Here is a 16,424-nt window from a genome sequence, read left to right as displayed (position 1 = left end):
TGGTTCAAAGATAAATTTAGAGTAGGTTCCTACCATCAAGGAGCTGGCTTTTTCCCTTGAAGCAGATGGTATGGTAAGTTCTGTAATAGAGGTACAAATAGAATGAGATTAATTCCAGTGGGAGAAATTAGGCAAGAACTTCAGGGAGGGATTTATGTTAGAGTTGGGCCAGAGGGACAAGTTGGTTCTCTATTCTTGCAGATGGAGGTAAGAGCACCTAGGAGGGAAGAAACAGGGCACATGAAGGCCTAGGGGAGGGGCAAGTGCCAGGAACAGCACGTGCTTTCGTAAGACGAAGCATGAAGGAGGAGAAAAAATGGAAGACAAGGTTGAGGTGGGTTTGGAATAATAATGGGTGGCTTTGAGTACAAAGCTGAAGAGTTTGAGTTTACGTAAGTCATTGGTTTTTTGCAGTGTCACCAAGCCCTGAGGTTCCTAGGAGGTGGCTCAGAAGCACTGCAGGGGCCGAGGTCCAGAGCAGCTCCTCTCTTCTCCGTTTTGTGTACTGGGGAATTACCATTCTTTAAAGAGTATTCCACTTGAAGAAAAACTGAAACCATTGGTATATGCAAAAGAGACCCATTCATTTATCCAGATAGTTAACAAATATTTTTGAAGTGACTCCTACATACTTAGCCCTGTACTAGATTCTACTGAAAGACCATTGAAGATTTCGAACTAGCTAATGGCATGGTAGCAAGAGCCACTGAGTTAAAATCCTGTCTCTGCCACCTACTCTTTGTAAGACCACAGGCAAGTCTCCTGGTCTCAGAGGGAGCAGTGCCTCCCCTGGAAAATGTAGGGCCGCACTGATAAGTCACCCCATCTGGGGCATTCTAGGACCGACATGATCAGAGCTGTAATTCAGAGTTTTCATGCGTGTCGATAGAGTGGGGAAAGGAGAGACCAAACTCAGAGAGAGGCCAGTTAGGAGGTGGTGGCAAGAACTTCTGTGAGCCATCCTAAGATTCTGAGTGAGGGCTCTCATTCAGTCATTCAACAGACATGTGATCCTCAGCGCCAGCCCCTGTGCCAAGCACTGATAATATTGCAGTGACCAAAACGAAGTTCCTGCCTTCAAAGTACTTTATGCCCAGGAGGCAGCAGAGGAACTGGGAGCATGGGTGATAGATCTAGGATTGTGGTTTGAAACTCATGACAAAGGGTGATGGTTGGAGCTTTGGAAGCATATAAGAAAGCAAAAAGGTTTGGAGAGAAAAAAAAAGACCTGAGGTGATAGAAAGACCTAAGAAACATTCTGTGGAGAACAAACTAATTTCACTTCATGATAGCACATTCTTCATCAAGCTGACACAGCACACCCATCCTCAAAATATCCTGTTGTGGCTAAGAAGCTGTAACACACAGAAGAGATGATGTCCATTTAGACACCCAGCCCTTCTTGACTACATCACTCCTGTATAAGAAGCACAGTTACCCCAGAGTCATACATGGTTTTATACAAGAGCGGGTCTATTTGGTTTCCTCAGGAAGGTCTTTAATATCTACCAGTGTATGGAAAAATGCTAGAGGTGACTACCTAAGTTGCTAGCCCCTCAAATCTTTTCCTAGACCAGCTGGTGCTTTTTTACTTTTCCCCAAGTTATTGGAGTGGATCCAGAAGCAGATTCTGAGATCCTCAAGCTTTTCCTTATTTACCCTGCCAGTAATGACATGTTACAGGTTGTCTTCCCTACTGGAGTCTGAGGCTGAGCAATTAGTCTCCTATTGTCTTTACAGGAAATGACATCCATGTGGCTTCTGGGGAAAGCAACTGTTGACCGCTCTGGTTAAAATAATTTGGAAAGTGTTCAGCACTTCCTCTGGTTGATCATTTAAACTGGCTTGATTTAGAAAGCTTTTGGAAATGCGCAAAGCGAACAAGGGTTGTCAGAACCAGAAATATGCCTGGGTCAGTTTCCCAAACAAAACAAGTCTCTGAACTGTTGCTCTGGTCTCTCAATGCACTGACTTGTCTGGACTCTTCGGCGTGTGGCGGAGCCCAGTGTCTCCGTGTTCAGTTCTTTTTATAATGCTTTACGGCGCACTGATTCACTGGAAAGATGCTTTCCAGCAGAAGATAATTGAAGACCCAACTCAAGGAGGCCTGAACAATAAGAAATTTACTGGAGCTGCACTGGTTCCACAGACTTCAGGGTTCACCTGATGCAGTCACCCCAGCTTTGCTTCACTGGGACTTTTTGTCTTTGCCCTCCTCTCTGAGCCAGCTTTATCATTAGACTGGAGCAAGGGAGCTACAGAAATCCTAGGCATCATATCCCACACAACATTCAGCAGGGGGGAATTTGTCTCTGAATGAGAAGAAGCTCCCAGCAAAACATTCTTCACATCTTGTTGACCTGAATTGGGTCACATGCCTAATCTTAAGCCAATTACTGTCAGGAGGAATGCATTCCTCTTAGATCGGTGCTCTTGAAACCCTGTGAACACACAGATCACCTGGGGATCTTGTAAAATAGATTCTCATTCAGTAGGTTTGGGCTGGGGCCTCAGAGCTGACATTTCTCAGAAGCTCCCAGGTGACGCTGACATTGCTGGGTGGCACACTACAAAGTTTTAGGCCCTTCAGGTCCCTACCTTCCAGCTGGGAGTGCTGTCACCTGCCCCTGAGGCACTGTGGCTGAAGGGATATAGGGGATCTGTTAGGAAGAAGGACGAAGGAATGACCCATGCAGATGAGAACTGTATTAGAGATACTTGTTCCCAGTGGTAATGAGAATGTTAACCTTTAAACCAGGAGCCACACAGGGACTATGATATGTAGTAGAAGCAAAAAGTTCATGCAGGGCGATGTGTTGTGTAGGAACGCCTATTAATATCTTACTATTTATTTATGAGGCTATATATGTCATAATTCTTGAAAGAAAAGATTAAACGGTCATGTTGCCCTCTTCATTATCATTCAGTTCTTCTTATTTAATACCATATATCTAGTGTGTCTCAAAAAAAAACCAAATTCAAATGAGATGGATGTAAATGTCCTTCAGTTTAAAAAGAGTGTGCCAAGCCCAGCCTTTGATCTGAGTGACTATGTCACCTGTCTTAGTTCTTGGGGAGAGAGAGTACACCCCTACTGTCCTCAGAGTCACTTGGTATGATGTTGAACATGAAAAATGCTGCCAGTGGTGGATTTATGCCAAAGCAAATGGTCACAATGCCTTTATCAGTGATTATCGGTGGAGAAAATCATTATGCTCTCATCATTTGAAAAGGAAGAACTATTTTGTTATTTTTTTTTTAAGTTTATTTACTTATTTAAGTGATCGCTACACCCAGTGCGGGTCTCAAACCCATGACCCTGAGATCAAGAATCATATGCTCTTCTGACTGAACTAGCCAGGCACCCCTATTCTATTGTTTTTAAATTTTTCTTAATAAAAGATACACAGGAGTCCTGGCCTGCAGCTGTTTAGGAAAAGCTGGTAAGACCAAAGGACTAGTGTCCATCTGGGGCAGATCTATCATAGATCCAGTGGGGCTCAGAGTGAAATACACAGCCAGATGTCAAGTAGACCTTCCTGAGACAGTGTCTTTGATGGGGTTGTCATCCCCAACCTCATGTGCAAGGACAGTGTCACTGAGGAGGGAAGATGACATTTTGCCGCTCCATCTACTGGAACCTCGGGCTCACATCCGTGAGACCAATGGGAAGCCCAAGCAACTCTTCACTGGCCTTGCCTACATAGGTCCCCAAGGTGCCCATACTTAGGAAATCACCGGATATTTCTTGTCTTTGCAAAAGCCCTGAAAGGTTGAGAGATTCCCAGCTACTCTCCACCAGGTGGGGAAAGCTGCTAGACTCGGTGCTCCGTGAAGGCAGGGATTGTGCGTGCGTCACACAGGGAGCTCCTGCGTGACGGGCCGACTGGACCACTGGTCTGTTCCCGGGAGATCTGTCAGTCCGCAGCACTGACTGAGCACCCATGCTCTAAAGAGAAGTAAAAGAAGAAAACATTTTGTTGCCAAACTTCAGTAATTTATACTCTATATATGGAGTGTTTAGGGGTCCTGTATACATATTTAGGACCTCAGAACCTGCCAGAGAGAGGTGAAATAATAGTCATATCAGCTGATCTGTGTGGGGCAGGCAAGAAAGCCCTTTGACTCACTGATCGATTCAAACAGTGCTGGCCGCATGCCTTCCCGGCTATGTGTGCTGTGAGGCAAAAGGCTATTAGCTATGGGAGGAATAAAAAAACAGCGCCTTCCCTTACAGCCTAAAAAGGAGGATACAGTAAGGGTATTTCAAGTATCTATATCAAATAAAACATAATTTTTGAGAAATTATGAGAAATTTTGAGAGAAAAAGAGGAGTAAGATCATAGCCATTGGGAAAATCAAGGTAGAAAGAGCTCAAGAAGGGGTGCCTGGGTGGCTCAGTCAGTTAAGCCTCTGACTTCAGCTCAGGTCATGATCTCAGGGTCCTGGGATCAAGCCCTACGTTGGGCTCCCTGCTCAGTGGGGAGCCTGCTTCTCCCTCTCCCCCTGCCCCTCCACCTTGCTCGTGCTCTCTCTCTCTCTCTCTCAAATAAATAAATAAAATCTTAAAAAAAAAAAGAAAAGAAAAGGTTCAAGAAGAAGAAGAGAGTTAAGCCAGGCCTAAAAGCAGGAGCTCATGACCTGGGTCCATGAATGGAATTCCGGGCTCTGTGAACTTGGATGGGAAAAAAAATTATTTTTACTAACCCTTAACCAAAATCTAGTATTTCCTTCTGTTACGAAGTAGCATTAGTTCTTTGTCACCAATGGAAATTATGGGTATTTTCATATTACATTATGGTTGTAGATATCATAAAATATCATTTATGCCCAACAGTACTTCAAATTACAGTAATTTTTAGACTTTTGCTGGAACTTACTTAAATATGGAAAGAAACACATCACAATTTTGTGATATATTTTGATAACTATATATCAATATACTTCTTTTGAATCCTGTTCATTTCATGCATTAATTTCAAGCATTTAAAACATTATTCTGAGAAACATGTCTCTAGACTGCTACGGGACAAAAAGGACAAAGAGGCCCTTCCTCAGAAAATGGCTAGGCTTCCTACCAGCAGTTGTGAAACAGAGACACACGGGGAAGGAAGTGGCATGCCCACGGGCTCAGGCAGGACAGGTGACTGGACACTACAGCTTCTGGTGGGAGGATGTGGAGATAAAGCAGAGGGAAGCTGGGGTCCCAAGCTAATGTAGGTCACGGGAAGCAGTGGAAGGTGTTTCCACAAGGCTTGAAGTTATATTTAGGAAGGATGCCTTGCAGAGCCACGAGAGCAGGATTGGAAGGGAAGAAACCTGGGGCTGGGAAACTGGTTTCTGCAAGGAGTGATGCCAGCTGGTGTGATGATAAGTTGGAGAGAAGGCGGTGAGTTCCACAGGACTAGAAGGGCAGACTGGGACCTTGGTTTGCCGAGGAGGTGAGGAAGGCCATGTTTGTTTTCAGGCCTGGGTGATTAGGAGACAGATAATAGCTCCTTGCATGCACTGGGTGTTTACTGCGTGCCAGATGCTGTTTTAAGCCCTGCTGTGACATTTATGTGTCATTAAATTTATCTCATTTAATCTCCATAACCACCCTGGGAAGTCAGTACAATAATCCCTATTTTACAGATAAGAAAATGAAGTCTAGAAACGAAAGGTGAGGGTCTCACAGCCAGCAAGGGAGGAGAGAGTGTGTTATTGAAAGAAATAGGAAAAAGAATTGGTTTGAGGAAATTTTTATGAGTTCAATTTTAGATATTTTTGCATTGTTTTGTCTTCAGTTATTTTAAAGGGCTAAAAATTCAAATAAAGTATGAGCATAGTTTCTGGTTTATTTCGTTGTCCAGATTTTTATTTATTTGTTAATTTATAAATTGATTTCGTCTTTGTGAAAAACAGAAGAATCTGACAGTAAGAGTTTGATACGTGGGTGAGTGCCCCAAACAAGGAAGACTACGTGGTTTCCAAAAGGGTAAATGATGCATTTTTCCTTTTGTCGTGGTTTGTTTTTCAGGACCGGTCCAGCAGCTGTAGAAAAAGACATGCGGTGTATATAAAGTTTGTGATAGTTGGGGGAAATTTTGGTAAGTGTTGCTGCATTTAATTCTAATACCTTTTGTTGTAAAATGGTGCCCAAAAGGGAAGCCATTGCCTTATGTCATGCATCTTTTAAATCTGCACTAAACATAGACAAAATGGGATTTTATAATTAGTTGTGACATTCAGTTGGTTCTTTTGACAGTATGACGTTTTTTCCTGTTATTGCTGATGTTATTAAGAAATACGGGGTTTTCTAAGATTTAGTAAGTCTAGATTTAGGGAAGCTTCTGGACGCAGGGTAAAGACTACCCTTGACAGTTTAGCTTATGGTCTAGGTAACCCCTGGAACATAAGAGTAATAAAGTGCAGACCAATAGAATAACAACAACAACAAAAAGTCTCCACAGCAGAGAAATCCTTATGGCCTATCTGTTGAAATGAGAAATGGCAGTCATCTGTTTGGGGGATGGGAAACTGAAGGGAATCAAGAATCCCATCATGTGGGGGAGCCAGTCCCAGCATGACAGTGGCCCAAGAGACCAAGAACATGAAGTTCAACAACCACCCAGAATACCTTGCTAGCAGTAGTAAAAAGAACGGTCTTCAGGGTCAGGCAACCTAGGTAAAATTTAAGTTCTGCACTAATTGGTTGTTATCTCCACTCTCTGAGCCTCAGTTTCGTCATCTGTAAAACAAGGCTCGTAATGTTACCCACCTCATATGGTTATTGTGAGAATAAAATGAGCTGGGCAGTGCTGGGGCATAGTAGGTGCTCAATAAAGCAAGAAAGAATAACTTTCTTGATAGCGGGACAGCCTCATTTGGAAACTGGACATTTACCACTGAAATCAAACCACCAAAAGGTGTACATATCTCCCAGCAGGAGTGCCACTGGGGTTGGGTTGGTCACACCACATTTGCTGTCACAAAGGATGTCACAGCTGGTCACTGCAGTCTGTCCTGCAGAGTCCACTCCGTAACACACTGTGGCAACCCCAAGACTTTTGTCATCTTCTCCACTCCTGCCTACCCATTCTTAGACAAGCTTGGCCAATTTAACTTTCTTCCTGTGACCTTTGCAGACAAGTACAGTTACATTTGTTAAAGTTTTGTTCAGTTTTGAAGTTAATGTTATTTTGAATCAAAATAACGAGAAGGAAAAGAGGAGTCGGGAGTTGTTACCATATTTAGGCTTTCATTTCCAAACCTTTCTTTTGATTTTTTTCATCTGTGCTTATTATGTACCCTTCTCAGAGACCCAGTTATTGGGCTGAAATTTTTGAGATTTGACTAAAAGAATTTGGCTTTGGGGTAGGGCTTTTATCTGTCGTTGGAAAGAATCAGCCATGTCACTCAGTGCAGATGGGCTGGTGTTGAAGATTGGTGTCCCTAGGTGGACCCCGCCAGTTTCATGGACTCGAAGAGATGGACATGGCCTCAGGGGTTGTCTGGCCCATTCTCCCACTTCCTGAAACAAGGTCTCTTCTACAGAACCTGTGACAGAGGGGAGTCCCTATTCTCTCAGAGATGAGGAGCTTGCTACTGCACAGAGCAGGTGCTCTGATTAAAGAAAAAAATTAAGGGACACAGGAAAAGTTTAGGGGGTGACACAGTTGTTCTGAATCTTGGATTTGTGGCAGTATTTATTCAGCTGTCTGTTTCATGAAAATTCACAGAGCTGTATGATAAAAGGGTGAATTTTGCTCTATGTCAATTAAGCCTCAGTTTTAAAATAGAAAAAAAAAAAAGACCCAACCAGTTAGACAAATACCTGGACATTTACCTCAAATTGTCAAAAAGAAAGAAGGAAGAAAGGAGGGAAGGAGAGAGAGAAGGAAAGCAATCTAGTCCTTACATTGAACAGCATGTGCTCCATGAGGCAGGAACTTGATCTTCTTCCTTCCTCTGGTCCCAGTGCCTGGCACCTAGAAGGCCTATTATAAGTACTTATTGAGCCAACTATGCTTGTAGTCACTTTCTAAGCAGACAGAGACAAGTCTACCCACTCTCTCACACTCCGGCCCTTCGGGTATTTGAAGACCCTCTCCGTCATCATTCATCTTCTCTTCTCTGGGCTGAACTTAACCATGTTCCATCCTTGTACTGTTTGTCTCCTGATATTATTTCTCTCTCTCTCCCCACCCTGCCTCTCCAGCATTAGAAACGCTGCCCCTGAGGTGATCTGGCCCACGAGCAGTACAGAGGGCTGTTGCTTCTATAGACAATATCAGTAGATATAACCCTAGTCCTCTTCCTTTGCAATCAGTACTGAGTGCCTGGTAATAGATTGTGAAGGATTTCTGAACAGTAGTGTTCCAAGGATGGAACTCCTCAAAGTAGGGAGGATAGCCCTCTAAGAGATAGGGTGACAGCAATCCATCCTCTCTTAAGCGTCTTGACTGAAATGAGGCCAGGCCTTGCCACCCGTTAAGACGGCAGTAGTACTGTTTATAAATCTTTCAAGGTAGCACTGTATCACAGATCCTGGCTCTTCATTATGAAGCATAGGACATTTGAAATTCTTAAAACAAAAATTTATGAGTGCTTTGAAAAAATCTAGAATCCGCCCCCCCCGCCCCGGCCATGCCACAGGGAGATATATGAATACATAAATAGAGAGAGAGGCCTGTGATTCTCAACGCAGGTTAATTTTGTTCTCCCAAAGGACATTTGGCAATGTCTGCAGACATTTTTTGTTGTCACAGCTGGGGGTGGGAGGACGTGTGTACTGACATCTAGTGGGCGGAGGCCATGGGTGCTGCTGACTGTGCTGCAGTGCACAGGACAGCAGCACTCACAGTGATCAGGCCCAACGTGTCAGTGATGCTGCGACCGAGAAACCTGACATGGAAGTAATAAAAAAGATTTAAATGTCCAAAGTACTTATTATTTTGAAGGTTTAAAATTTTAAATATTTTGACATTTAATTATATGTAACTATATAACTAGAAAACATAAAGAAGTTTGGTCAGAGAGTCATAGGGCCGAAAGGTCTTGTAAGAGACTCTCTCTCTTACACTAACCCTAACTCCAAGCAAGAACTGACTTAAATGAATTCAGACAGACAGATGGCCATCTGAAGGTTTATAGTGATGACTGTCAACTAAAAGTGAGACTCATACAACAGGATCCCCGCAGTCACACAAAGGAGGTTGTCTCCTATTTTAATTTCAGCCCCAGCTTCCTCAGAAGTGCCTGCCTCTAGATGGTCTCTGAGATGAAATGGTATTTCAATCTGGGCTAGTCCTTCCCTTTGAATCAAGGGCAGCGATTCTGGTGTGATGAAAATGTGCTTAGGGAGGAGAGGGATCTCATTACAGATGATTGAGATTGGGTATTTTGGTACACAGGGCTGTTTATTTGCATCAATTTCTTAGTGACACCACAGTCTGGTTTAAATGGGAGTTGTTGGGAGCTTTTGTAGCCCAAGATGGCTACATTTGCTGAAGCAGGGAGATTAAAGCAACATATGTCAAGTTGTGATATAGGACAATCCACTTGAAAAGACTTTAATTATAGGGCTTATTTTGGGAGGGTAACTGTGCTTTTTGCGAGGTATATTTTGGGATCCACTAACCCAGCTTCAAGGCTAGTAATATCTTCCCAGAAAGGGTGTGGCTTGTGCTTGTGGACATAAATATTTTCCTACCAAAACCTTTGGTATAATATTCTTTTGACTTTACTACCCTCCATTTTTCTTTTTCTGATAATCTTTCCCTTGCGAGTGTGCTATGAAAATGCATTCTGGAAACTTGGAGAAGAAAAGGATAAAAGATCTCATTTCAGATAGCCAAGTCCAGAGATTTAGGGGCTTTACATTATCAGTCTGCTGTTTTCAAGACGAATAGAATTTGGAGGAACGTGCCACTGCTGAATAGTAAGCAGCATCGGGTGAGACTGTAAGAGCCATGTTGATGCTGAATATTTTAATGTGAGAAATGACAGAAGAGCTACACCTGTAGAGCTACCTAATTTGCCGGCATTGTCTCTGTGACCCTCGGGGAGTTCTTGGGGGCCACCTCAGTGCCCTTCTACCACAGCTAACGACCTAGAGTGGGTATCCATTTGCACATTTGCTCTTCAAGACTCGTGCCTTTCCCCAGCTCTGCCTTTGGTGGCCTCTGTCACTTCCCTGTTAATACCTCAGTCCTTTGGCCTTCCTCAAAGGAAGGGTTGGAACTTTCTGCCCAGTCAGCATTTCCTAGTCTTCATCTGAAAGCAAATGATAAAGGAGAAATTAGATCAACAAAATAAAATCAACTTTTCGCTTACACAGTGTGTGTGGTAGATGGGTGGGGAGGAGGAACAGAGGTCGAGGAAGAATAATTTTTTAACCCAATAAACCAGCCACATCTGAGGGTAGAGAAGCACTTTTACCTAAATTCTAAGTCACGAAAACAATAAAATGAGAGCAAGAATGCTCCATGAGGGAGAGTTGAAGGCAAAGCCTCCTAACTGTAGAAGTCTCTGGAGAGGTGTCCCTGTTCTCCCAGAGGCAGTCTGCAGCCTGCTTCTGAATCACCCAGAGAGATGATTTAAGAGTGCAGGTCCCTGGGTCCAGTGCAGACGGATAGAATCCAAACCCGTGTGGCAGGTGTGCTCTTCATGCCACTCTCCAGGGGGCTCTTGTGCACACTAATACGCAGCCCAGCCCAGCCTCTAAGATTCCCTTCCATAAGAACAGCTGGAAAATGCAGAGAATGGATCAGCCTTTTGAAGCTCAGAACTACGCATGTTGCTCCTTGCTCAGCTGTGTGTGGGAGGGTAGAGCCCCATATTCTGTTACCTCCTTCTCTTGATCCTTGAGGTTATTCCTTGCTCACTAAGAGAAGCGTCCTTTTCATTCCAGGTTAGTGTGGGTGCCATCCTAAGCCAGAATCTTTGAAGCTACTTTGAGACTGCCGTCCTTCTTGTCTGCTCCAGTAGCCCGTAGATCTGCCGTCAGCCCTCCCTCAAAAATTGACACAGCAGTGTGGGTGCCCTGAAAGCAGCATTTCCCACTTACAAGAGGGAAAACATTTTCAGAATAAGTAACTGTTGCATATTCTAGTACATGCTGGATAGCTAACACCGGATAATAAATCCACCTGGGATACAGGTATTTGGACCAACTCTATAGCCCTGCCTCTAACTGGTGCGGCTGCTTGTGCAAATGGGTATCGTGATATCATTGGTATAGCTGGTGTAAGTTTACAAGGAGCTGCAGCATATTTGCTCCTCCCAAATCTTACCTCTTGCGTGGTGGAACAGGTATTATCCCCAGATAAAATCTGCGACTCTGAGAATTTAGCCTATGTCTTCGGAGGCATTTGGAAGCTATGGGGGTATGTCGTCCTCCTCTCAAAGACTGGAGGCGGTGTTGGCATGCAGTTGGTGTGGGAAGTCAGGTAGGGTTGGTAAATGTCCTACAGCGTCTCCGACAGTCCTGCCCAGTGAAGAATTGTCCCCGGCACAGTGTTCATTGCACCCCCACTCAGTAACACTGCTCTGAAGTTTTTCAGCTAACTTGTGCAATCGAACCGGGCTTCCATCTCTGCTGTCTGAATCCAGGCCCTTTATGGCCCTCTCCACGCTAAAGACATCACAGAATGAATTCCTGCTTCACTGGGAGCCCTCACTGCATTAAAGATTGAATTCCGAGTGATTGTTCTTTGGGTTGTGCCATCGCTACTCTGTACCGGAACGCAGGCACAGCATGCTGTATGTGGAAAGAGCCTTTCTGAAACCTCAGTGGCCTGGGTTGACCAGCACCCTGTACCTGTCATTCTTCTGTCAGTGCCTAGCACAGATGGAAAGAGTGCCATCTTTGAAAAAGATCAAAGCCCAAAAGAATGCTCCACCTAGAGCCTTTGATCCAATCTTTCTGGCTTAAGAACCATCCAGATAGGCAATTAGGTGTCAATTTCAGGAGTTTTTGATATGATATCTTCGGCTTTATACCTGCCTGGTGCACTTCTAGAGCCTGCTATTGGAGTTTTGTTTAAAGTTTGATTTTGATGTCAGCCAACAAAGCCGCCAAAACAGTGGCTACATCAGTTTGAATGAGCACACATGGAATCTATTAAAGTGGTAAAAAATGTAACCATATTGAATGAAAAGGCACGCAGTGAAGCTGACCTGAATATAAATGTCGAGGGGATTGTGAAAAGAGGAGGTAGTGATATTATATGATTTTTTCTTTCTTATTATTTTTTTTCTCTCTCTTCCAGTTTCTTTCCCAATTTTTTATTCTGAACAAAGGCACTAGTTTGGGAGATAATCGTAAAACCAACACCTGTATGCCCTTTACCTAGGTTCACCAATTGTTCTGAATTTGCCATATGTGCTTTCCTTTAGTCCTTCCAATTATTTATACATATGTATTTATATGTATTATATGCAACTATATGGCATACATTATATAAATTTTTGCTGTACCATATTCGAAAGTTGCAAACATCTTGACACTTTACCTCTAAATATTTCATCGTGCATCTCCTGAGAATATGGGATTCTTCTACATAACCACAGTGCTTTTATACCTAAGAAATTTGCAGTAATTCATGATATTGTCTAGCATCCAGTCCCTAGTCAGACTTCCCCCGTTGTCCAGGCTGCCTGTGGTATCGAATGTCCTGCACTCCGGCCTTGCCTGTTTTCTTCATAGTGTTGGTCAACTTGCTCCTTCTCTCTTCCTGAAAATTGTTAGATTTAGAGGCTTGGTATTAGATGCGGGTTGAACATCTTTTTGCCCAGGATACTTCGTAGGTGGTAATGCATGCTTGATACTACATCACAACAGGAGGCAGACGCTTTCAACTTGTGCCTCCATCCACAGACCTCAGTTTGCTCTCTCGAGCAGGGTGGTCACCAGACCTCACTGTGTCCAGATATACCCTGAGTCAGTAAGGCCTCTGAGGGCTGCTCTGTGGAGCCTTTGTGAACGTCCTGTCACCCACCTACCTTGCGTCCAGTGCTTCGAGTATCAATGGATAATCCTCACCTGGATCACTTCTTACATTGGGGTAGTGTCTGATATTTTTTACCCTTTGCTTTCTCTTCCTCAGTTCTTTATAGTGAATGATCTAGGCCTTCATATTTTACAGTGAAGAATTAGCCACTTCCCTCGTGGTCAGCTAGATTTTGCTGTGATGCTAACCACAGTTCTTTCTTGTCTTTGGGAGAAGGAGCAACTTTAACAAGCTATTTACTACCTGCCAGGGTACCACTAGGCTCCTTAACTATAGAACTTCTTTCACTTTTTTCCCCACACAATGGCTTAGGCTAGTGAGCAAAGGGACTTGCTCAGGGCCCCCCAGCTCCTCTGGTGGAGCTGAGATCAAGCAGGATCTGTCAGGCTTAGCATCAGGGATTTTCCACTTTGCTGTGTTCCCTCTGATCCCCAACCCTGTCAGTGTCTGGCACCTACAGTTCTTGCCATAGACAAATGCCTGCCTGACCGGGTAGGTCTGTGAAACAAGGCCACGTCAGCCAGGAGGGGGCTGTGCAGCTGGAGAAACACGAGTCACACACACCTAAAAAGTGCACGTGCTCCTGGATCTCAGACAGCGGGGGGCCCAGTGCTGTCAGAAATCTCTATCTGTATTTTAACCCTCCCACGTTTTCCATGTTGGTGGCTCATTTATATATTCTGACACTCGTCAGCAGAATCACCAGGTTTCACCACCTGCACTGCGGCCGGCTGAAGCCCCTCAAGTCAGCCAAGGCTTTGTTTGGAAATGGAATTCTGAGCTTGTGTTTAACATACTCTTTTAAACAGAGATTCATGTTCTTGAAATTTGATTTGAGGAGTGTTTGGTTTTTGAAGAGGGGGAAAGTTGGGTTTTATAGAAGTATTCTTTAGCTGATACATTATTATAAAATCTTGGATTTCTTAATTAGTAGGTTAATAGCACAGTAGTAGATATTTCATCTGTGGCTTTGAGTGAAAACAAGTACACTTCCCTCTGAATATCATCTGTAGGATTTTTCTGTTTAAAATTGTTCTCTGAGGGACCCCTGGGTGGCTCAGTCAGTTAAGCATCTGCCTTCAGCTCAGGTCATGATCTCAGGGTCCTGGGATCGATCCCCTCATCGGGCTCCCTGCTCAGCGGGGAGACTGCCTCTCCCTCTGCCTCTCCCTCTGCCTCCCCTCCCTGCTCATGCTCTCTCTCTCTCCCACTCTCTCTTTCTCAAACAAATAAATAAAATCTTCAAAAAAATTATTAAAATTGTTCTCTGAGTCCTCACCAGGGAGATAAAGCCTGTCTGTTTTAGCCGCCTCGCACTCCTCATTCTTTGTGTGTATTTAACTACAGTAACACGTCACAGAAGGAACTGTGTGTTGTTCCCATGAGAACTGAAGCAGAGCTGACACAGATGATTAGCACTGCTCCTCAGAATGGGCCTCGGTCGTCACTGTTGGCCAAGGCCAAGGACCGATGAGTTAACTCTAATCATTTGGAGCAGAAAGCATCCTTGAGTTTGGAGTGAGGGGACACAATTGCAGGTAGAGGCCCCGCTGGTCTTACATCATCCCGCAGGAATTTAGTCCTGCCCTCCCATTTTACAGATTAACAACCTAAGGCACCCACAGATTGAGTCGGGCCTCGGTCAGACCTAATTAGCTTGGGTCTCTTGTGATTCCTCCTCACACTTCCTGAAGTTAAAGTTTTCAGTCAGCAAGTACTAACTGTAATGCTTCAGCCTGGCATGACAGTCATCACACAGAAACACACAGTGTTTCTTCCCATGCTAACCCTCCATGACCCAACTTCCCTCCACCAGGAACATTTAACAAGTGAAGAAATAAAGGTCTAAATCCGTGCTGTCCAATAGAAATAGTAGGCAAAGAGCATGTATAACTTAAAATTTGCCAGTAGCCACGTTAAATGAAAGTAGAAAGAAATAGGTGACATGAATTTTAATAATATACGTTAGCTTAAGATGTATCTAAACTATTATATCATCAATCAGTATTAAAAATTATGGAAATATTTGTGTACTAAGTCTTAGAAATCTCAGTGTGTATTTAACACAACAGCACATCTCAATTTAGACAAGCCACATTTCAAGCGCTCAGTGTGGCTCACAGCTACTTCTATGGGCAGCAGAGCAGTCCAGGGCCACACCCAGTGAGATTCTTTAATTGAATCTCTTGAGAGAAACTTAATCAGCTTTCTTATCCTCCCCTTAGTCTGAGGCCACATATTTCTATCCTGTGTGTGCCACTTTTTCCCCAGCTAAAAGTCTAATTACAGGGAGATGCTTGGTTTGACCATAACGGCTAGCTCAGCAGTTTTCTACCCGTCCTGGCAGCTGGTGAGACCCACATACCCTGCCTTGTAAATGATAGTGTGAAGCATACTTCCAAATGTCTCCACAGCAGTTTCCATGATTTCCTTTCTCTGAGGGGGTAACTCAATGGCATTTTGCAAAACCAGGGGGATTTTTTTTTTATTCACCCTTTCTGAAAGACCCAGTCTAATCAATGGATTCTTAAAATACATGCAGACTTATAGTCTCCCAGGACCTCAGCCGAACAAGTTAGCATTATACATTTTTTAACCATTTTTACACCAAGTATACCTCTGTTTTAATTAATGATGGTTTCTTCTTTTTTTTTTTAATTAGTCAAACACTAGTCAATACATCAGTCCCATTTTGAGCATTATTCACAGTGAAACCAAGAACATTATTCACAATGAAACATTAGTAAAGGTCAGATTCCATTTCCACTAAATGTCAAGTCTCCTGGCCATTGACCCTATCACTCGAAGTATTAGATTATAATACAACCCTGTGGTGGGGGGTGGGGAGGATGACAGAAGAAGGGTGACAGGCCCCTGAAATTTGTTATGATGGACTTCACCCAAATGGAAACAGTGATTTGTAAAAATAGAAATTTGAATAGGATAAAGATTGTCCCATATTCTTAATCAGAGGCCAGACTGCACATCTTCTTGCAGCAATCTCAGTTAAATAAAGGACAGAGAAGATAATGCCTTTTTCCCCTTATCCTTTGGCCCCTTGCAGTCATAGAGAAATGAATCTCCTCTATTTTCTTTCAGTGGTGTATTCCTTAGGTTTTGACCTTGTGTCAGTCTCTCTTACTCACAGAGCCCCTGAATCTTTAAGTGTAAGATTGCATTTGGAATCAAAACAATGTGTTTTGTAAGGGCAGTTTTCTACTCTCACCCCACTTCCCTACATCAGTACTCCATCCCCATTTAAATCACAGCTCTTTTCTTCATTCTGATTCAAAGGCATTTTTATTTCTTTGGATATCTCCTGTTCATTTCAAAGTATCATTTATTAGCTGTATTTCTGCTATGCAACCAGAAATCATGGTTGACTCCAGGCAAGTGGCCGAGTTACTAAGTTTGCTTCCAGTGTGGTGC

At 43.5% G+C, this 16,424-nt stretch overlaps 1 protein-coding gene across 5 annotated transcripts in view; it reads left to right on the top strand.

Annotated features, from left to right (window-relative positions):
* FYN (FYN proto-oncogene, Src family tyrosine kinase) overlaps positions 1-16,424 on the top strand; it is a 205,966-nt gene that overhangs the window by 86,254 nt on the left and 103,288 nt on the right. For 4 of the 5 annotated variants that reach the window (XM_045798497.2, XM_087865401.1, XM_045798495.2 and 1 more), the window contains one exon: positions 6,020-6,089. The exons of the other annotated variant lie outside the window; for it this stretch is intronic. The gene's annotated coding sequence lies outside the window, so the exon portion shown is untranslated. The remainder of the gene's footprint in view (positions 1-6,019; positions 6,090-16,424) is intronic. 5 annotated transcript variants of the gene reach the window in all.

The sequence above is a fragment of the Ursus americanus genome, chromosome 11 (assembly GCF_024610735.1).
Source record: "Ursus americanus isolate L20-20 chromosome 11, mUrsAme1.1.p, whole genome shotgun sequence".
Lineage (NCBI taxonomy): Eukaryota > Metazoa > Chordata > Mammalia > Carnivora > Ursidae > Ursus > Ursus americanus.
This window is presented reverse-complemented; position numbering and strand designations above follow the sequence as displayed.